The sequence below is a fragment of the Sus scrofa genome, chromosome 2, assembly GCF_054392235.1.
Source record: "Sus scrofa isolate SSC_HxYL_T2T_F1_AM1 chromosome 2, Sscrofa_HxYL_maternal_Yorkshire_Landrace_v2.0, whole genome shotgun sequence".
NCBI lineage: Eukaryota > Metazoa > Chordata > Mammalia > Artiodactyla > Suidae > Sus > Sus scrofa.
This window is the reverse complement of record NC_139384.1, coordinates 130363215-130387008: the sequence shown is the minus strand read 5'-3', so window position 1 is coordinate 130387008 and position 23794 is coordinate 130363215. Positions and strand designations below refer to the sequence as shown.

At 39.9% G+C, this 23794-nt stretch overlaps 1 long non-coding RNA gene across 4 annotated transcripts in view; it reads left to right on the top strand.

Annotated features, from left to right (window-relative positions):
• Positions 1 to 23794, top strand: part of LOC100522542 (uncharacterized) — a 120416-nt gene that overhangs the window by 54138 nt on the left and 42484 nt on the right. Inside the window, exon 9 of one of the 4 annotated variants that reach the window (XR_014838605.1) lies at positions 23142 to 23296. The exons of the other annotated variants lie outside the window; for them this stretch is intronic. This is a non-coding gene — a long non-coding RNA (uncharacterized LOC100522542). The remainder of the gene's footprint in view (positions 1 to 23141; positions 23297 to 23794) is intronic. 4 annotated transcript variants of the gene reach the window in all.

The window sequence follows — 23794 nt, the reverse complement described above, 5'->3', positions numbered from 1 at the left end:
AGAGGAATGGTTCACCACTCTTCTGGAAGCCTGCCCTTGCTAGGAGAGGGCAAAGATTTAACACTAAATCAAAGAGTTCTTTCTATTACATGAGACTGGACATTCTCATCAGATAGAGACTGTTTTATGACATAAAATGACCTAAGATGGCCTATTCCCTAAGAGTGAGCGGAAGAGTCATGGAACACGCTGGATTGCATTCAGGGGAAGGAGTAGCTGAACACATATTAAAGGGACAGTTGGAGTCAAAGCTCACATTTCCTTTTGATTACCTCTCATGAATGTGCTTGTTCAGTGTACTGATCACCAAGAGCTAAAGCAGGCCCTGCAGTAGTTCTCTGAGCAGTCTCTGCAGTTATTGTTAAATTATGGGAAAAAGCACTCTCTTAGGAAGAAAACTAAGAATAGGCTAAAAAAGAGTCAAAAGAAAAGATGATCAGGGATAGCCTCAGGTGCATTTGTATGGCTGTGCAGTAACTGGGAGTTAAAGAATTTTCTTAGTTCAGGCTGCTGTAAGAGAATACCGTTGAAGGAGTGTTTAAACAACATGCACTATTTCCCACAGTTAGGAGGCTGGGAAGTCCAGGATCAAGGCACCTGCAGATCTGGTGTCTGCTGGGGCCATTCTTTCTGGTTTGCAGAATGCCATCTACTAGCTGTATCCCCCACATGGCAGAGAGAGCAGAGAGGGAGTGTATGTCTGTTCTGAAAAAGGCACTAATCCTGTCATAGGGTTCCACCCTCATGACCTAAATACCTCCCCAAAGCCCCATCTCCAAATATCATCACAGTGGAGGTTAGGGTTTCAACACATGAGTTTTTTGGGGAACCACAAACATTCAGTCTCTAGTAAGAAGTGAAGGAGGCCAGAGTAAAGGTCTTAGAAGAAGAACGAAGCCAATTAGTCCTGGGAACTTGGTGGGATCAATCCCCTTCTTAAAATTTACCCCTTGCCTCAGCAATCTCACTAGTTACAAAAGATGAGATTATCTGCTGCAAAATAGAATCTAGTACTTTTTAAAAAAAAAATTTTTTTTGAAGTTACAATCAGCTTTCATTTTATTTTTTTGCCTTAAAATTTTATTATCACTGATTTACAGTGTTCTGTCAATTTCTACTGTACAGTAAAGCGACCCAGTTATACATATATATATACATATATTCTTTTTTTCACATTATCCTCTGTCATGCTCCATCACAAGTGACTGGATATAGTTCCCAGTGCTATACAGCAGGATCTCATTGCTTATTCATTCCTTTGCACCTACTAACCCCAAACTCCAAGTCCATCCCACTCCCTTCCGCTCCTCCTTGGTGAGCATAAGTCTGTTCTCCATGTCCATGAATTTGTTTCTTAGAATCCATCACTCTTAGTTCACACCTTTCAAATCCAGGTGTTGTAAAATGAGATTCTGAAGTATAGTGAACAAACTCTAGACAGTGAGATAAGGTATCCAATATTAAGATAAGGAAGTGAAAGGAATGTAATTTGGGAAGACAGAGTCAGACCTGCCACTTGGCACTCTATGCTTCTCTGTTTCCTCATTTGTAAAAAAAATATGGTTATTAATACTGTTTTTAGGATTGTTGTGTGGATTAAATGAAGACACATAAATATAAATAAAGTGTCTTATACAATGTTGATCTACAGTCAGTATTCAATAAATGACAACAATTATTATTAAAGTAAATGCTAAAACACTCACCATGTACATCGGGGAGAAAAAATCACTGTGTCACTGTATTGTAATCATTAGCATGCAGTGATAGGCTTACGAACATTCTTGCAGAAAATTTAATTTGGAACAAACGTATTTATTTAGTGTAATTTGCTTCCCTAACATGAATACTACAAGGAAGCATGTGACAAAAACCTGTATAATAGTCAAACAACTCCATATACACCCTTCTATAAAATTTTCTCTTTTCAGTTTTATCTCAGACACTAAAAAAGTATATTGGAGAGTTTCAGTAATAGCTTCAGCATTCCTTGGAGTTCCCATCGTGGTGCAGAGGAAACAATTCCAACTAGGAACCATGAGGTTGTGGGTTTGATCCCTGGCCTCACTCAGTGGGTTAAGGATCCAGCGTTGCCCTGAGCTGTGGTGTAGGTCACAGCCTGAGTTCGGATCCTGTGTTGCTGTGGCTCTGGAGTAGGCTGGCAGCTGTAGCTTCAATTAGACCCCTAGCCTCAGAATCTCCATATGCCTCGTGTTCAGCCCTAAAAAGCCTTGTTTAGGATGGTGGAAACCTACCCTGATGCAGCTAAGGTAACTACTAAAGCAAACAGTCTTGTGACTTTGTTTAGTTTTATGCTATCCTGGTAAATATTTGTAGAAGCTGACAAACCAAATTGGCCTAATTTCTCAGTGTCCCAGAGAGAAGATTACTGGAGATTTTTTTTTTTTTTTAATGAATGTCTCTAGTTTTCCGGAGTTCCAGCAAAGTGTAGCTTAAGTAGTAGCTAATATAAAACAAGTATTATCAATCCATGTGACTGTATGGTTAGCAGCATTGCGTGCTCTCGGGAAATAAGAATGAATGATCAGATTCTGTCCCTTCCTTAACCCTTAAAAAGTAGTGATCTTGGTAGGGGTTCCATAAATTATTACATAGATAGATATTTGAAGACTAACACTAGTCTGTGCATGTATGTATCCCACGATACATCTCTTTTTTTCTTTTTCTTTTTCTTTTTTTTGTCTTTTTGCTATTTCTTTGGGCCGCTTCTGCAGCATATGGAGGTTCCCAGGCTAGGGGTCAAATTGGAGCTGTAGCTGCTGACCTACGCCAGAGCCACAGCAACTCGGGATCCGAGCTGCGTCTGCAACCTACACCACAGCTCACAGCAACGCTGGATCGTTAACCCACGGAGCAAGGGCAGGGACCGAACCTGCAACCTCATGGTTCCTAGTTGGATTTGTCAACCACTGCGCCACAACAGGGACTCCCAATATACATCTCTTTTATTCAATATGCCATCCCTTTGGACACCTGAACTGCTTTGAGAATTGTTCTTCTGCAGAGTTTGGGTCCTGGGTCCCTCAGTGAATGGCTGTGAGCCCAGAGTGGGAAAAGGAGAGCAGGATGTACAATTTAAAAATTTTACTTTCTACCACCCAAATTGTATCTTGATTGTAGTGTTTGTTACATGTGTATCTACACATTGTTAAAACTCACTGCACTTTGAAGAGGGTACAGTTCTTTATAATTCTACTTCAACAAAATTTACTAAAAGTAATTATGCATCAATCATATAATTAAAAAGTAATAATTTATAGGCATCCCCATTGTGGCTAGGTGGGTTAGAACCTGACATAGTCTCTATGAGGATGTATGTTTGATCCCTGACCTCGCTCAGTGGGTTAAGGATCCATTGTTGCCACAACCTGCAACATAGTTCGAAGATGCAGCTTTGGATCTGGCATTACTGTGGCTGTAGTATAGGCCTGCAGTTGCAGCTCTGATTCAACCCCTAGCCCAACTTCCATAAGCTGCTGGTGTGACCTTAAAGAAGAAAAAAAAAAATAACAATTCACAGTAAAACAATCAAACCAAAAAAAACTCTTCAGTAGTTCCTATTGGCCCATCGGATTAAATTCACACCACTGAAGATATTTAAAGCTCTCTGTTACATGGGCCCAAGCTACCTTCAGCAGAGGTTTTTAACCTATTTGGTGTCATGGCCGATTTTGTTGGCATGGTGAAAAATAAAACATGTAAGAGTGTAAAGGAAACCAGTGAAATGGAAATTATATCAAAATACTTATCAAATGTTTGATATGGTAGTGTATGTACTTCCTTATGAACTCATTGTATGAGAACAGCTGACGTAGGTCTCCTAACTACCGCAGTGTTGACGTACTGATGAACGTAAACAGTAGTTTAAGATCTCTGCGACAATGCTAATGTGAGTTCATCTGTGAGTTTTATTGGTGACAAAGTCACCCACATTGTTAATGTGATTTTTTTTGCTCATGTTCTAAAATGGAAGGAAATGCTAGATTTCAATTAGAGGTTAGTGAAAACAAAGGTGCATTTTTTTTCCCCTGTGAAATTCAACCTCATAGAGACAGACACACATTCTCCCCCAACTCCCTCTCTGCCTCAATTCCAGGTGAAGAACCCCTGCCCATTCCCTTGTTCCCCAACAAGCCTCCAGACACCCTCTGCTTTAGTGGAGGGATAACCCATCCTAAAACCTTCAGAGACAGCAGGTAACACAAGTATGTGAATTGCTCAGTCAGATAGCGGAGGATAGTGACTAATACCGAACCCGCATCTTCCGTCAGGGCATTGAAATACATCATTTGTGGAGTTTTTTTTTGTTGTTGTTGTTTTTTAAAAACAATAATGTACTAGCCAAAGGAAGATTAGCCCAGAGTTGGCCAGTGTGCAACTACTGCTTAATCAACTGGAATGAACTGCCTGTTCTCTCTCCTCTTCCCCTCCCACTGCATTTCCAGGGAGTTACACTTGTGTAGAAAGTCCTTCCCCTCTAATCTCTATTAATCAAAAAACAGCTAGTTCAGAGGCTGGTATCTCCTGCTTCTCCTAGCTGGCAGTCACCTGACCCTCTCTGTGCTCTGAGAACACTTGGTTCAAATCTTTCTCTGTTTTACTTTTTGTAAACTCAGGTCCCATTTTGGCCTTGTTTTGTGTTTATCGATGGACACGTTTCACCTTCTGTCACCTGAGCTCCTCGGGGGCAGCACGCTCCACATTTCTTTGCATCTCTCATAGTCCCTCCTCTCTGGAGCACACAGAGCTGAGGGGAAGCCGTGGAGTCAGACTGACCACATTGGGCTGGGCTTGGCCTCATGTCTCTCTCTCGGCTTCATGTTTTTGTGCCTTTTACTGATGAATTCTAATGCTTCAGCCACTAGAAACAAACCCTGACATGCTTTTCTTTCATGGCAGGGCTTACATTTCAGAAAAAGTAATAGATGTCATTTAAATTCTTCCTGCAGGAATGGATGTTCATTCACTCAGTCATTCGTTCATGTCATTTCTCATTCTCCTTAAAGACCAGGTGAGAGCTTACTGTCTGAAATACATCAGGTTGGGACTGGCACTGTGATGCATGCTTGTGAAGCTGTTTATTAGTAGCCTAGAGACGAGGAGATTAATGCCTCTTCATGAAAGGCACCCGTTCCTCCTCATATGGGGTGGAGTTTCCCAATGGCACTCTATTAAAATGGTGGCTCAGCCGTGCCCAAAGCCCTACTGAATACCCATAGCTGAGGACTCTGCGAAGTTACAATTAAACACACGGAAAACAATAAAATCTTAGTTTGTATCCTGGCTTTTAAAATTCTTTGTAATGAGAACTTGAGCAAATTATACAATATCTCTGAGGCTCAGTTTTGTCATCTATATATGTGGAAGGAAAAAAAATCTACCCCCTAGGGTAGTTTGATGGTTAAATGAGTTAATACATGTACATTGTTCAGATCTGTGCCTGGCCCACAGTGAGTGTGCCATGAATGGCACAAGTGTTAACTAAAACAAAGCACCTCCCAAGCATTTATTTTTTATTAAGCAGTTGCTATGGGCTAAGTACTGGGTTAAGCATTAGGGATTTAAATCTAAACAAAACATCCTTTTATCCTCAAGGAGCTAATGGCACAGTGTAATCCTTTTCAGCTTATAGACTGGAGGTTCCTTAGGAAATCTTTTTCTGAGAATCTGTTTGTTCATCAGACTGAATGATCTATCTCAGACATATATGCTTTATTTTAAAAACATATGTAGTTACTTTGAGATTGATAAATGTTAAAAATAATTTTGAAGGACCCCGTATTCTTATTTTTTTTGCAATTATGTGGTAGTCTGCAACATTTTTCACAGGATATTAAAAATAGCTCCTTATGGTCAAGTTGGCTGAATCTGCTGATTGAAAGGGTGGTACATTCTGATAGAAACCTGAATCATCCTATTTGCTTAGGCGTAAGGGATTCTGCCCCTTGAAGTGTGGCAGTCAGTGCCAAGATACTGTGTGGTGGAGGCTGACTCTCAGGGAATATTTAATCAAAAGTTTCCAAGTGCCCCCCCTCCCCAAATTGGAAACATTTCACATAGAACAAAGAAGTAGAGGGAAACTCCCAAACTGACTCCACAGAGAGGGCTTCTGTTCCGGGAGCAAACTCTATTGCTCTTTCTCTGATTCAAGATTCCCAGGACTAGAGGGAGCAACCATTGGTTGCTGGTGCTGGATTTCAGAGGATGCCTCTCGGGTGTGGCTCCTGGTAGAGGGCCCCACAAAGAGAAAGAGGCTGCAGAGAATCATTTGATTCCTTTCTCTCTGCTGCTGTTCTGGTGCTATAGAAATTACAGATATTGTTCATCCTCATCTGGTCAGTTGCTCACCAACAGGTTCCAGTTTGCAGATCACCTTTTTTTATGATAGGTGGTACAGTGGGCTGGGGAAGCATGAGTGAGTTGGATTCTGACCCCTGTCACAGTTTGAATTTTCTGTCTTGGCAGTCCTCCTAGGTAAAGTCTTTAAAAGACTGCAATGACTTTTCTGGCAAAATTACTGGGGATTATTGCCAACGCTGAGAAATTCATACCAACAGAGATTGGATAAGAACCTCCTGCTTTGTACTTTAGAGCCCCATGCCTTGAAGTAGTAATGGCGCAATGTTCCTTTATGAGGAGATCATTGATATTTACTTTATGGTCCAGATCGGAAGGTCAGTACACTTTGCTGCTGACGAGTCTTGCTGATCTTTTGGCGGTTAAATCATTCTCAATCCACTAGGTGATCACCATGGAAAAAGAGATTTCCCTGTTTTGTGTTAATTTGCTTTGGTTGATTTTTTTCTTGTCTGGGAACTCATGTCTTTGGTTACTCCCAGAAAAATCATAATTCAGTAGCAAGTTTCTTGGCTGGCAGTAGCAGACACTCAGTACAAATTTAGTGACTGACTGAAGAAATTTTTTTTTAACATACTAGTTAAACCCCAAGCTATCCCTCCCTAGTCACATTCCCATTTCTGAGGTGTTTTCTTTAGGCAGTTACCTTTTATTTTACTCAATAAGTTGTGGGTGTGATGAACAAGTGGGGTTGTTGAATGGTTAAGAGCATAAGCTTTGCAGTCAGACACACCTGCATGTGAATTTTGGTTCTGTAAATAAATAGATGAGTGATTTTTTTTTTTTTTTTTTGTCTTTTTAGGGCTGCATCTGCGGCATATGGAACTTCCCAGGCTAGGGGTTGAATCACAGCTGTAGCTGCTAGCCTATGACACAGCCATGGCAATGCCAGATCCGAGCAACATCTGTGACCTACACCATGGCTCATGGCAATACAAGATCCTTAACCCACTGAACAAGGCCAGGGATCGAACCCAAGTTCTCATGGATACTAATCGGGTTCATTTCTGCTGTGCCACCCCTGAAACTCCTAGATGGGTGATCTTGAATAACAAGCTCTTTGAACCTCAGTTTCTTCTTCATTAAAGTATGAAGAATATTCTGTTAACTATAACAGAAAAAATAAAAATCTTTATTTTTTCTATTATAGTTGATTTCTGTAGAATTATTGCTATAATTAAATGAAATAAAGCAGATTTCTCCAAATTTCAGTCATTTGTAACTCACCAATGCAAAAATTGCCTGCACAGTTTTTGCCATATTCAAATACCACCTGTGCTATGATTCCCTTAATGTTTTCTTTAAATTAACTCCGTTTACATACATATTGACTTAAAAAGATCAATGAATACTTCTCACCTCCCTGGTGATAGAATTTAAGTTTAAAAATACATGTAACGGAGACTAAAGAATATTAAGTTCCAGCTGCTTATTTTTGCCTGCTAAACTCTCTGACCTAAGGTCCGCCCTCTTTGTTAGAAAGAAAGATTGGTGTCAGGTGTTAAAGACATATTAGCCCCAACCTGATATTTTGTTTTTCATTTAATCAAAAGAACTAAAAATTGATCAAAAGGGAATAACCTTTTCGCTGTTGGATTCAGTGTAACTTGATACCCTGCTTATATTGTCACGGGTGTTGCCAATGGTATGCATATCACATTTTAGAAAGGTGAGAGAAAATTTGTGAAGCTTTTGTTCACAAGTGAAATAACAGATATACCTTGAAGATGCAGCTCTATACTGGATCACGTGCAGGCACAATATCTGCAAAGAGAATATGCAGTTTTTATAGAAGAAAAGGAAGAAAAGTCTGTTGTAGGTTCCCTCTGACTGTTGAGTGATGTTCCACTAAGGACTCTGAGGTCAAATCTTAGTCCCCACAGTGGGTCCTCAAATGAGGATATCAGTCCTGGCCTCAGGAGAGACTGGGAACCTCCTCTCATCTACAGAGCTCACAGTTAGGGATGGTATTATGGAAATGATGGGAGAAACTGGAGAAGAAGAAGCCCCTTTTAAAAACTCCTATCTTGGTCTCTACTTCCTTGGTGTCTGCTATGGGCTGAAAAATACCCAGTACCACAGAATGTGACTGTACTTGGAGATAGGGTCTTTTAAAAAAGAATGTTTTATAGTTTCAAAACCAATTTTAGCTTGTTAATTTTTTTACTCACTTTGCATTTAAAAAATTTATTGCAGTGTGTAAAATGACTTATTGTGTTGTGTTACTTTCAGGTGTATAGCAAAGTGTATCAGTTACACACATCCATTTCTTTTCAGATATTTTTCCTATATAAGTCATTACACAGTATCCAGTGTATTTCTCTGTGCTATACAGTAGGTCCTTGTCACCCATATATTTTATGTATAGTAGTGTGTATATTTTAATCCAAATATCCTAATTAATCCCTCCCCAACATTTCCCCTTTGGTAGCCTTGAGTTTGGTTTAGAAACCTTTGAGTCTGTTTCTGCTTTGTGAATAAGCTCTTTTGTATCATTTTTTGTTAGCTTCTAGATATTAGTGATCCCATATGATATTTGTCTTTTTCATCTGACTTACTTAACTTTAGGATAATTTTTAGGTCCATCCACATTGCTGCAAATGGCATTATTTCATTCTTTTTTATGGCTGAGTAATATTCCATTGTGTATATGTACCACATCTTCTTTATCCATTCTTCTGACGATGAACATTTAGATTGCTTTCATGTCTTGGCTATTATAAACAGTACTGCAATGAACATTGGAGTTCATGGCAAATAGGGTCTTTAAAGAGATAATTAAGGCAAAAGGAGGTCATTAGGGTGGGTCTTAATATGACTTGTGTCTTATAATAAGAGATTAGGACACTGACACATACACAGAGAAGACCTTGTGAAGACACAGGGAGAAGATGGTCATCTCCAAGCCAAGAAGAGACAGGCCTCAGAAGAAACCAACCCTGCTGACATCTTGATCTTGTACTTCTGGCTTCCATAACTGTGAGAACATAAATTCTTATTGTTCAAACCACCCAGTCTGTCATACTTTGTTATAGCAGCACTAGCAGACTAATGTAGAGTCAATGCTTTCCATTTCACTGAAGGGGATAAGGGCTGAACAGTTCATCATCCATCGATGATGGGACCCAATGATATGCACTGCCTGGTGTGTTAGAGAGAGCCAGGATCATTTGACTCATACAGATGTTTTTCTCACATACCATGCTGTCAATCCAACCATCCAAATTTCTCAGCAAAAAAAAGGTGGGGAGTGTTTAGAAAAGACTTGGTGTGTTGGGAATTCCCATCGTGGCTCAGTGGTTAACAAACCTGACTAGGATCCATGAGAACATGGATTCAATCCCTGGCCTTGCTCAGTGGGTTAAGGATCTGGCATTGCTGTGAGCTGTGGCGTAGGTCACAGATGCGGCTCGGATCCCTGTAGCCTGTGGCTTCAGCTCCGATTGGACCTCTAGCCTGGGAACGTCCATATGCTGCAGGTGCAGCCCTAAAATGACAAAAAGACAAAAAGACAAAAAAAAAAAAAAAAAAAAGACTTGGTGTGAGGAAATAAATAGACTCTTTTTAAAATTTTTTTTCCTTTTTTTTTGTCTGTTTCTCTTCTTAATTTTAGTATAGTAGTGAAGTGTTTGAACCTACAGGACCATCAGGCTAAAACACATAATTATAGGAAGGGGTTAGCATACTTAAAAAACAGGACAACCACAAATCAAAACCAAACATTGCATTCGCAAAAAATGAAAAGAAAAACACTCAAGCAGAAAATAATTGGAGACTATCCAACTAAAAAAAGAAATGATGAATGGAGAATCATAGAATCAACTGGATCACAAGGTTTAAAATGGCAATAAATAATCATGTGTCAATTATCACCTTAAATGTCAATGGACTGAATGCTCCAATCAAAAGACACAGAGTGGCTGAGTGGATAAAAAGGCAAAAACCTTCAATATGCTGCCTACAAGAAACTCACCTTAGGAAAAAGTGAAGAGGTGGGAAAAAATATTTCATGCCAATAGACATGACAGGAAAGCAGGAGTTGCAATACTCATATCAGACAAAATAGACTTTAAAACAAAAGACATAAAGAAAGACAAAGAAGGACACTGTTTAATGATTAAGGGAGCCATCCAAGAAGAGGATATTACTATTGTCAACATATATGCCCCAAATACAGGAGCACCCAGAGACATACAACAAATATTAACAGACATAAAGGGAGAAATTGATGGGAATACAATCATAGGAGACTTTAATACCCTGCTCACATCAATGGACAGATCCTCTAGACAGAAAACCAATAAAGCAACAGAGATCCTAAAGGAAACAATAGAAAAGTTAGACTTAATTGACATCTTTAGGACACTACATCCAAAAAAATCAGAATACACATTCTTCTCAAGTGGACATGAAACATTCTCAAGAATCGACCACATATTGGGAAACAAAGCTAACTTCAACAAATTTAGGAGCATAGAAATTATTTCAAGTATTTTCTCTGACTACAATGCCATGAAACTAGAAATCAACCACAGGAAAAGAAATGAGAAAAAACCTACTACATGGAGACTAAACAACATGCTACTCAAAAACCAATGGGTCAATGAGGAAATCAAGAAGGAAATTAAAAAATACCTGGAGACAAATGCTAATGAAGACATAACCTCTCAAAATCTATGAGACACTGCAAAAGCAGAGCTCATAGGGAAATTCATAGCAATACAGGCCTTTCTCAAAAAAGAAGAAAGATCTCAAATTGACAACTTAACCCTCCCCCTAAATGAATTAGAAAAAGAAGAACAAAAAAAACCTAAAGTCAGCAGAAGGAAGGAAATTATAAAGATCAAAGAGGAAATCAATAAAATAAAGATTCAAAAAACAATAGAGAAAATCAATAAAACCAAGAGCTGGTTCTTTGAAAAGGTAAACAAAATTGGCAAACCTTTGGCTAGACTTACTAAGAAGAGGAAAGAACCCAAAAAAAATAAAATTAGAAATGAAAAAGGAAAAATCACAATGGAAGTTGCAGAAATACAAAATACCATCAGAGAACACTATGAACAACTATATGGCAACAAGTTTGACAATCTGGAAGAAATGGACAATTTGCTAGAATCTTACAGCCTGCCAAAACTGAATCAAGAAGAAACAGACCAACTGAGCAGACCGATCACTAGAAATGAAATTGAAGATGTCATAAAAACACTCCCTACAAATAAAAGTCCAGGACCAGATGGCTTCGCAGGTGAATTCTACCAAACATATAAAGAGGATCTGGTGCCCATCCTCCTTAAACTTTTTCAAAAGGTTGAAGAGGAAGGAACACTCCCAAAGACATTCTGTGATGCCACCATCACCCTCATTCCAAAACCAGACAAAGATACCACCAAAAAAGAAAATTATTGCCCAATATCATTGATGAATATAGATGCAAAAATTCTCAACAAAATCTTAGCCAACTGAATCCAACAACATATAAAAAAGATCATATACCATGACCAGGTAGGGTTCATCCCAGGTTCACAAGGATGCTTCAACATACGCAAATCAATTAACGTCATACACCACATTAACAAAAGAAAAGTCAAAAACCATATGATCATCTCAATAGATGCAGAAAAAGCATTTGAAAGAGTCCAACATCCATTCATGATCAAAACCAAAACTCTTGCCCGTGGGTATAGAGGAAACATTCCTGAACAAAATCAAAGCCATTTATGACAAACCCACAGCAAATATAATACTCAATAGAGAAAAACTGAAAGCCTTCTCACTCAAATCTGGAACAAGACAGGGATGCCCACTCTCACCACTGCTCTTCAACATAGTTTTGGAAGGCTTAGCCACAGCAATTAGACAAACAAAAGAAATCAAAGGCATCCAAATAGGAAGAGAAGAGATAAAACTGTCACTGTATGCAGATGACATGATACTATACCTAGAAAACCCTAAGGACTTAACCCAAAAACTACTTGAACTGATTAATAAATTCAGCAAAGTAGCAGGATATAAGATTAACATTCAGAAATCAGTTGCATTTCTGTATACCAACAATGAAATATTAGAAAAAGAATACAAAAATATAATACCTTTTAAAATTGCACCTCACAAAATCAAATACCCCAGAATACACCTGACCAAAGAGATAAAGGACTTATCTGCTGAGAACTATAAAACTTTAATCAAAGGAATTAAAGAAGATGTAAAGAAATGGAAAGATATTCCATGTTCATGGATTGGAAAAATCAATATTGTAAAAATGGCCATACTACCCAAAGCAATCTACAGATACAATGCAATCCCTATCAAATTACCCATGACATTTTTCACAGAACTAGAACAAACAATCCAAACATTTATATGGAACCACAAAAGACCCAGAATCGCCAAAGCAATCCTGAGAAACAAAAACCAAGCAGGGGGCATAACTCTCCCAGACTTAAAGCACTATTACAAAGCCACAGTCATCAAAACAGTGTGGTACTGGTATCAAAACAGACAGACATACCAATGGAATGGAATAGAGAACCCAGAAATAAACCCAGATACCTATGGTCAATTAATCTTTGACAAGGGAGGCAAGAACATAAAATGGGACAATGAAAGTCTATTCAGCAAGCATAGCTGGGAAACCCGGATGCTGCATGTAAAGCCATGAAACTAGAACACACCCTCACACCATGCACAAAAATAAACTCCAAATGGCTGAAAGACTTAAATATACGACAGGACACCATCAAACTCCTAGAGGAGAACATAGACAAAATACTCTCTATCGACCTCATGAATATTTTCTCAGATCAGTCTCCCAAAGCAACAGGAATAAAAGCAAAAATAAACCAAATGGGACCTAATCAAACTGACAAGCTTTTGCACAGCAAAGGAAACCAAAAAGACAACTTACAGAATGGGAGAAAATAGTTTCAAATGATGCAACTGACAAGGGCTTAATCTCTAGAATATATAAGCAACTTATACAGCTCAACAGCAAAAAAGCCAATCACCCAATGGAAAAATGGGCAAAAGACCTGAATAGACTGTTCTCCAAGGAAGGTATACAGATGGCCAACAAACACATGAAAAAATGCTCTACATCACTGATTATAAGAGAAATGCAAATCAAAACTACCATGAGATACCGCCTCACACCAGTCAGAATGGCCATCATTCATAAGTCCACAAATAACAAATGCTGGAGGGGTTGTGGAGAAAATGGAACCCTCCTGCACTGCTGGTGGGAATGTAAACTGGTACAGCCACTATGGAGAACAGTTTGGAGATACCTTAGAAATCTATACATAGAACTTCCATATGACTCCGCAATCCTACTCTTGGGCATACATCCAGACAAGAGTTTCCTTGAAAAAGACACATACACTGCATGTTCATTGCAGCACTATTTACAATAGCAAAGACATGAAACAACCCAAATGTCCATCGACAGATGATTGGATTCAGAGGAGGTGGTATATATACACAATGGAATACTACTCAGCCATAAAAAAGGATGACATAATGCCATTTGCAGCAACATGGATGGAACCAGAGACTCTCATACTGAGTGAAATAAGTCAGAAAGTAGACAAATACCATATGATATCACTTATAACTGGAATCTAATATCCAGAACAAATGAACCTTTCCACAGAAAAGAAAATCATGGACTTGGAGAATAGACTTGTGGCTGCCTGACAGGAGAGGGAGGGAGTGGTAGGGATCGGGAGCTTGGGTTATCAGATACAACTTGGGTTTACAATGAGATCCTGCTGAGTAGCATTGAGAACTATGTCTAGATACTTATATTGCAACAGAACAAAGGGTGGAAAAAAATGTATACATGTAAGTGTAACTTGGCCCCCATGCTGTACAGTGGAAAAATAAATACATAAATTTAGAAAAAAAGAAAAGACGGTTATTTTGTCAGCTTAGAAGACAAATGTTAATGAAGTTCACCATAACCTTGATAAGGGTTGGTGTATCTTAATTGTAGAAATAATTCTGTCTCTCAGTCCACTCAGGTCCCAGATAAACTTATTTTCCCTATTTTAACCTTTTTGTTACTTTTATTCCTTAAGCAAAAAAATAGCATTTCACATTTCTTGCAGCTAATGCCTTGTGCATAAATTCCAAGGTGACTCTTACCCACTTACCATGTTTATGTCCTTTCTCCTCTCCCACTCTGTCCTCTCTCTCTTTTTTATCGTGTTGTTCAAGTAAAGGCTTTAATTTCAAGTTCTGACTTCATCTTCCTACCACTCCTGTGCATTTCTGAGCATCCTTGGCATGTATGGCACTCAACTAAAGTGCCAGTTCTTATTTACCTTTATTAAGGTTATTATATATTCTTTCTGCTCACAGTATACTCCAAAAATATAGCACAGCCAGAATTTCAAAGATTCTCCTACCTAGAGCTAAGCAGAAATTCTTTGTGCCTACATATCTTTGTAACTAGCGCCAAGAAATCTGACTGTCCCTAATTAGCTTGTAAAATTTTTGCCATTGTACATTCTGTCTCTTGAGAAAAGCTTCCCTAGCCTCATGGGTTCAAATAAAGTTCAGTTATGACTTCTTTGAATATCATCTATAATCACAAACTGTGTCCAAACTGGAAAGACCAGTGCTTGGAAAGGTTCTAAGTGCTTCCAGCTCCCTACTTGGTTAGTTGGCTAGGAAGATGTTTGAAATATTTTATGGAAGTATAAAAGTGTTCTGAGGCCCTCTATACAGTTCATCCAGAAGTAATGGGTGATTGTTGGAGATAAGTGACATGTCTCATTATCAGCCACATTGGTGGGAGGTGGGGATAGGGAGAGGTGGGGGAGATGGGAGACTGGAGGAAAGGAACAAGGCAAAGAAAGTCTTAAGACCTCCAGACCCTCTAAGGGTCACTCAAGTCCTTAGAGTCTCTGGTGAGTTAGCATGATCTGCCAGTGACACAGAAGATGAGAACTGTATGTTAGAAATGCCTGGGACATATAGCAACAAAGAGTTGTGGGTGGAAAGGTAACACCAATTATTTATTGCTTTTTTGTGCTTTGTTTTCTGTGGTCACTGTTTCTTCTTGGAAATAAATCCTGCCGTTTTAGAGTTTTTCTTGGCCTGATTGCAGAGCCTACCTCTTAGTTATACAATATGCTCTGATTTATAAGTTTTGGTGAAGGCTTTGCCTGTGAATAGATCCTTTATCCTTTTTGAAAGTTCCTGTGCACTTGGAATTTAGAAAATCTGCTGAAGAGGAGGCCACAGGCAGTCTCTTGAGTTCTGATCCCTGTCCTTCTCACACACCTTGGGTTTCTGTAGGAAAAGTCTCATGTCTTCTTTTCCCTCTTAACTCTTTATTCCTCCCCTTTATACCTGCTTGATTTATAGAAAGTGAGGCTGGGTGTGCCCTCCCCAATGCCTGTATCTATGCCTGTGCACATGCACTAGCACGTGGACACACCAACAATCAGTGTATTATTATTATTATTATTATTATTTTGGTCTTTTTTAGGGCCACTCCCATGGCATATGGAGGTTCCCAGGTTAGGGGTCGAATTGGAGGTGTAGCCGCCGACCTACACCATAGCCACAGCAACGCCAGATCCGAGCTGTGTCTGCAACCTACACCACGTCACAGCAATGCTGGATCCTTAACCCACTGAGCAAGGCCAGGGATCAAACCTGTGTCCTCATGGATGCTAGTCAGATTCGTTTCCACTGTGCCACGATAGGAACTCCACAACCAGTGTTTTAAATGTTGAACTGGTCTTGAATTTGGTTGACAAACTGCCATGTTTCAGTATGGTCAAAATGAATGGCAAAGGCCACATCTTGAATATCTGCTCTGCTGTTGTCCTCATGTCCCGGCTCCTACATGTGTACATGCCTGTACCACCTGGGTCAAATTTAGTACAATGTGATGGGCCCCACAGGAAATGCTCTAGGAAGAATGGTCAAACACTCAAGGCTCTAAGCAGTATCTGGGTTTATCTTTATCTGGATCCTGGAGCCACTTTAATGCTAAAAATTTCCCTTCTCATTTCAGTCTCTCTGTCTTTCCATTTATTTTCTCGTTGTGTCCATTGTTGCTACCAGAAGAGTGAGGCTCAAAGAAAACTCTGAGAGTTTATAAGGTAAAAGTACTATAAAAGAGAAAGGCATAGGGCCCTTGTTATGTTTTTATAGTGCTTTCAAAGATTATGAAGAGCAGAGACAACCAGGACGACTTGGGGCCTAGGATCCAATCCCTCCTGAGAGCAGATGAGTTTTCTGTCCACCAGAAAATGTGTCCTCACCCAAGGTCTTTTTCCTCCTCCCTTGTCTCCTGCCTCAATTTTCTTTGCCTATGACCTTCTGTTGTAGAAAATGGACTAGTAAACTTGGAGTAAATAGTAGCAAAGGGCCATCTGTACACATCAGATTAACGTGAGCACGCTTTCTAGCCTCATTCCTGCCCAGCATGTTTACTCCTTTTCTTTACCACAGGTGTGATACCAGAAGTCATCCACTTACTCACTCATGGATAGACATTAATTGAGGAGAGGCACTATTTTCAACTCAAGATCCCTTCATGAACAGGTCAGACAGGGTTCCTGATAATGCCTATTCACATACTAGTGAATGGCCATGTGTGGCGTGGTGGGGCTTCTTTCAAGAAACTGTCCTGAGAGACTGTGGAAGAGAGGTTACAAGCTCAGTGATTACAATAGGATGTATAAGATTCTATCTTGCTTACATGGAATCAAGCAGGACTCTGCAGGGCCCTCTTGGGTACAAAAGCTTCTCCATGCTCACCATTTCTTATTTGTAGGAATAGGCTTTAGTTTCCTAGGACTTCCTTGAGTTCCAAAAAACAGGTACAAGCTGTTGTTAATTTGGAAAGTAAAGGAATTTGGAAAGAAAGGAAAAGCAGTCAAACAAGAGAAGTTCAGTCCTGATTCCTTCTCAAGGGATTTACCTAATAATCTAATGGATATCTTTGAGTTGTCCTGCAAAAAATAAGCACCCCCACACACACTGCCCTGCCATAGGTGGTAGACAGTGACCACATGCTGAGCATAAATGCATAGGCCCCAGACTGGTTAGAACCAGAAGGCTGATGACTGAGATTCTTGAAACAATATTCTGTTATCTCACCACCAACTGATCAGAAGAAAGTCATGCATCCTGAAGTCTTCACCCCTAAATCTTGCCTTTAAAAACACTTCCCTGGGAGTTATCTGGTGGTTCAGCAGGTTAAAGATCTGACATTGCTACTGCTGTAGCTCAGGTTGCCACTGTGGCACGAGTTCAGTCTCTGGCCCAGGAACTTCTGCATGCCACAGACAGAGACAAAAAACCTGCTTTCCTGCAAACCATCAGAGAGTTTGAGTCTTTTGAGTATGAGCTACCCATACTCCTTGTTTGGCATCTGCAATAAACACTGTACTTCCCTTCACCACACTTGGTGTTGGTAAATTGCCTTTGTTGCTTGGCAAACAAGGAGACCTAAGTTCAATTTGATAACACATACTCTAGAAACTCTGTAGTTGACTGTGAAGAAATAAGGGGCTATTGTGGGAGGTCTGTGTGACAAGGAGCTGAGGGAAGCCACCAATCTACAAGCAGGAAGTAGGCAGGGTCCTCAGGCCTACAGCTGTGAGGAGCTGAATTCTGCCAGCACCCTGAGTGATCTTAGAGGTGGAATCTTCCCCATTCAAGCTTCCAGATGAGAATGCATCCTGGTGACAGTCTAACTGCAGCCTCGTGAGATCCAGATAAGCCATTTCTAGATTCTTGACCTAGAGAAACTGTGAGGTAACACATGAGTGTTATTTTAAGCTGCTGAGATTTTGGTACTATCTTAAGGAAAATAGAAAATTAGTACAGAGCCCTTGTAGACAAGAGGAAGAACCAGGACCAGCACTGTCCCACGGGCTTCTCTAGCTGGTTAAGCTGGCTTCGTCTGTTCACCTCTCTTATGGTCCTCAGGATCCTTGGATTGCAGAGCTGTAATTTCTCCAAGGAACTTCCCTGACCTGGGAAAACGTGTGCTGACTCCTGGAACTCCTTAAAATCAGAAAAATGATAGAGCACAGTTGTCTGAAGCAAGACCATAGCCATGGTGAGATTCCTGAAAAACTCTTAAGTTGGGTACCATGTCACAGAAGGGATGTGAAAGACTTGTCCTGTTCCATGTTAGATCCCCTCACTCCCAAGTATCTTTCCAGACCCAAAGGAATTATTTCAAGGAAGTCCACTTAAGCATATGTTGTGACTTCCCATTCTTTCATTCATTAGCTCATCAAACAGGTTTAATTTTATTATGTATAAAATGAATATTATATCAGTACCTATCTCATATAGTTGTTATGAGAAGAAATGAATTAATATATATAAATTGTATAAATAGTTGCTTGGCACAGATGAAATACTATACATTGTACTATTGGTTTGTGGTGTCCTTATTTATTATCATAGCCAGGAAGTGACCTAGATATTGGGAATAGAGATATATATATAAGACATAGACCCTGTCCTGTAACTGGTTCCTTATCTATTTGTTAAAGAGCTAAGTTCTGAAGTGGTGAACTCAGTTTGGAGAGGTGAACTGGACCAAATTTTTTTAGAATAGGGTCTTGAGATCAGCAATACAAATCCCAAAGCCACATAATGCACACTGGAAAAGCACATGCTAGGTAGGTGAAGTCTGGAAGTGTAGTTGTAAAAGTGGATCAAATAGCATCCTCTGTCCTCTTGGTATCTTAAGAGTCAACTAGTGATGAATGAGGAGAGATGCGTGAAGACAAACTCACCCACATGATCATTTTCACAAGGTCAGTCCTGCTAATGAAAAAAAAAATTAAACACTTACCATAGCTATAGGATTATCATTCATGGCAAATTATGTATGGCAAACACTGGGTACAATAAATACTCATTTATGGCTTCAATAAAGGTGTAAGTCATAAGAGAATGTTGATTATTCTTTCAGGAAAGCTGGTGGGAAATCTAAGGGTGAAACAGTCTTTGGTGGTGAAGGAACTACTGTCTTGTCCCTATTCTCCAGGAACACAGTTCCTTTTCGTGAATGGAACATGAAGGAGCAAAGGGGAAATGGGCTTCCCTACCTGTATGGGACAGTTGTTAAAAATAAATCTCTTAGGGACAAGACTAGGCCTCCAAACAAACAAGTCATTTAAAATCAAATCCATGTTTCCTTGTGGTTTCTTGGGATTCTCGATTAAGGCATCGTCCAGGATAAAGATTAAAAATGTCATATTATAATTGCTGGTTGCTGAGTGTGTCTCAATCTGTGTTTGAACTTTTTATTCTTGCTTTTTTACCCTCTGTAGCTATCATGATATCAGCAAATAGCAAAATATTCTACCCCTATGTACAAATAATAAGTCACTGAATACCAATTAATAAAACTAGACAAAGAATGGCTAAATATTTAAAAGAGGGGCAGAGTAACTCATTACTTAATTCTTCTTCTTCTTCTTTTTCTTTCATTTTTTTCCACCATGCCCATGACATATAGGCGTTACAGGGCCAGAGTTCAAACCAGGGCCCCAGCAGAAAACAGAGCCATTGCATTGAGGCCAGGTTAACAGCTGCACCACAAGAGAACTCCATTACTCATTAATTCTTACTTCACATGTTCTTCACATATTGAGGAAACATGTGGACCAATCTGGATACAATTCTGGTAGGGACAGAATTTTAATCTAGAAGTGAGGGGCTTTGTTCAAATATTGTCTATAGTAATAACTAGTGTTCTTGAGACTTCCCCTAGTCCTTCTTTCTAACTACCTCAAACAAGTGCTTTGTTTTCCTGGCACAGAAAGGATGAAAATGAATTCTCCAATGCTCTTCTCCTAAACTCCTACTCTTCTAGGGTTTTAAATGTTTCTGTCCCAAATGAAACCAGATGTTTTCACTTCCTCTGTGGCTTATCACAAGATTACTTTGATTTTGACCCTTGCAGGTGATTTTTACAGCTTGAAATCTTGTTATGAAAGTCCCTCTGATGGGTAAATTTATGTGCCCAACTTTGTTGGGCTAAGGCATGCCCGGATAGCTGGTAAAATATTGTTTCTGGGTGTGTCTGTAAGGGTGTTTGCAGCAGAGATTAGCTTTTAAATTGGGAGACTGAATAAAGAAGAGCAATCTCACCAATGTGGGTGGGTCATCCAATGACTGAGGGCCTGACCAGAACAAAATGGCAGAGGAGAGGGAAAGGTGCTTAGAAACACCCATCTTCTCCTGCCCACAGACTCCAGTGCCCCTGATCCTCTTAGAGTGTGGGCCTTCAGGTCCTGTACACGATTTATGTCACTGGCACCCTGCATCTCAGGCCTTTGGAATTGAATGATACCACCTACTTTCCTGATTCTCTAATTTCCATATTGTATATCCCTAATTGCTTGAGCAAATCCCTTATATATATCTATATATCCTGTTGGTTCTTTTTCTCTGGAGAACACTGACTAAGATTTCTTTGCATATCAGCTAGTGAACAGATAAGCTTGAATTAAGTTTCCTGTTTATTTCTTGGGGTGAAGGGAAAAATGTGAAAACAGGGCATCTCAAGGAGGTAAGATTTGTAATGATTAACAATAAGGGCTTGTGTGGAGTTCCCATTGTGGCTCAGGGGTAATGAGTCTGACCAGCATCCATGAAGATGCAGGTTTGATCCCTGGCCTTGCTCACTGGGTTAAGGATCTGGCATTGCCATGAGTTGCGGTATAGGTCTCACGTAGATGAGTCTCGGATCTGTCGTTGCTGTGGCTGTGGTGTAGGCTGGGAGCTTCTGCTCCAATTCAACCACTAGCCTGGGAACTTCCATATGCCGCAGGTTAGAGCCTAAAAAGCCAAAATAATAATAATAATAATAATAATAATAATAATAAGGACTTGTAATAGAATCTCAGCTTTATTATCTACTATATCGAATGGATTATTTAAATGTTCTAAGCTTCCTCTTCCTCCAAAATGAAAATACAATTACTGAATTGAGATCATTTAATGAAATGGTTTGTGTGAAAATACTCAGTATATAGTAGAACAGTCAATGATTATTTGCTATTCCTATTATGTTTTGATTGGGAAGCAGGAAAAGGGAAAGAGGAGGAAGGGTTAAGAGCTTGGGTGCTGTCTAGCCCTGTGTGAAAGAAGGAGGAAATGTAAGAGGGAAAGTTTTCAAAGTGGTGGTAGTGGAAAGCTAGAAATTTCTTTAAATTCATCATCTCTCAAAGGGCCGATTCTGGCTATTGATGCCTTAGATCAGTGCATTCTATAAGAATATTGTATCTACTCTCCACCAAATTCCTGGGAGTCAGATGCTTGTAATACACTTTATTCAGTAGAGTGTTGTAGGCATAATAATGGCCCACCAACGATATACACATCCTAATTTCTGGAATTGGTAAGTATGTTACCTTACATGACTAAAGGAACTTCGCAGCTATGGTGAAGTTAATGAATCTTGATATGAGTCTTACTAAGATGCATCCTTAAAAGTGGAAGAGGAAGGCAAATGAGCCAGCCAGAGAAATGTAGCAGGATCAGAAAGAGGAGATATTCAAGGCCTGAGAGGTACTCAACCCTCTGTTGCTGTTTTATGGGTGGCGTAAGGAGGTCATGAGCATGGAATGCAGGCTACCTCTAGAACCTAGGTAAGCCCTCAGCAGACAGCCAGCAAAGAAGTGGGGACTTCTTCTACTGCAACCATAAGAGACTGAATTCTTCCAACAACCCATATGATCAAGGATGTAAATTGCCCCCGATAGCCTTCAGAAAGAAATGCAGCCTTGCTGACACCCTGATTTTGGCCCAGTGAGACCCATGCTGGGCTCCTGATGTGGAGAACTATAAGATAATACATTTTTGTTTAAGCCACTAAATTAGTGGTAAGTTTTTTTGGTAGCAGTATAAAGCTAATAGGTGGAGGTAAAGATGAAAGCTTCATTTAATGTTATTTATTCACTCATTTATTCAGTTTTCAACATTGCTTGAGCAGCTATAATGAACCAGGTTCCAAGCAGGTCCTTGGTAATAAAAACATGCATATGATCCAGTCTTGGCTTTTAACATGTTTATAGAAAGTCATTGGACAGACCGGAAAAGATTTCAAACTATATAAACAACTTGTTCTGCCTTAATTCTCTGAACTACTCCACCTCTCTTCTTGCCTGCAATTTCGAAACAATTAGTCATAGTAGAGGTGTGGCATGTTTTGCAAACTCACTGGCATGGGTGCAGCATGGGCAAGTTAAAGACAAACTCATGGATTTTTTTCCCGCTTGGTCTTTTTTCCAATGAGATCTTGGCTTTGGTGCCCTTAGGTGTAGGGCTTTGGCCACTTAATAAACACCCCATCATACTACTGCTGCCTGGTGACACAATGACATCCTTCTTCCTGAGAAGAACAGTCTGTAGATGGTTGTCTAGGTCAGGGCTCCCTGAACCTTGGTTGCCTAGAAACTGTCCAGAAGGCTTGTTAAAACACAGATTCCTGGGCCCCACCCCAGAGATTCTGACTCAGTAGCTCTGGGCTGGATCCCAAGACTCTGAATTTCTAACAAGCTCCTGGAATGATGCTTCCTGTCCACAGGCCACACTTGAGTGTCTCTGGTGGATCACTCCTTATTTATTAATAAATATGGCTGATGGAGCCAGGACAATCAGAAGCAGATAAACCTTAAAAACATGCAGCATATGTGTTGGTTGGTGCCATTCTTTTGAATATCTGCGCCCTGATAGTCCTCCATCCTGATCCCTCTCATTTCTGTTCTTAGATGGGACTTCCCTGCCCTCCTAGGGTAACCTGGGATGCCCTGCATCTTGCTTCAAACTCAGACACTGAGAAGTAAGAGGAAGGAGGGGAGAGGGATGTTTCTCTAGTCCATAAGTCCTGATGCCTTGCACCATAAACAGCATCCTCACTGATAAGGTAAAAGGAAACCCTGAAATCTCTACTTATGCAACTCAAAATGAGGGTGGGAATGTGTCCCACGGAGGGGCAAGCAAGGTTATTACACACTGTGCTCTGTTGACATGTGGGGCATCACATGACATTGCAGCCCCTCCTCATCCCCATCCGTTAATATCCCCTTACTAAGTCCTGAGGTCTTTACTTCTCTCACTGCCATCCTTCTGCAAACTTTTTAAAGTCCACGGACACTCTGGAACATATTAACACAGACACCTGCGGCTGACTTACTGCTCAGTTCTCTGCATTGCCCTTCTGAAGATGTTGTTTGAGCTATGAAACCTTAATACAGTGATTCCAGGCAATAATCTTGAAATCCTAAACTGAGTACTGTATGTGTCGTATCATTTTGACTTGCTGTATGGATCCTGTTCCTCTTTTTTTAGATCCAGAAAGATAAAATGGGATATGGGTCTCTTGTTTAGAAAAATTCAGTCGAAATTCCAAAGCACCCTCTCC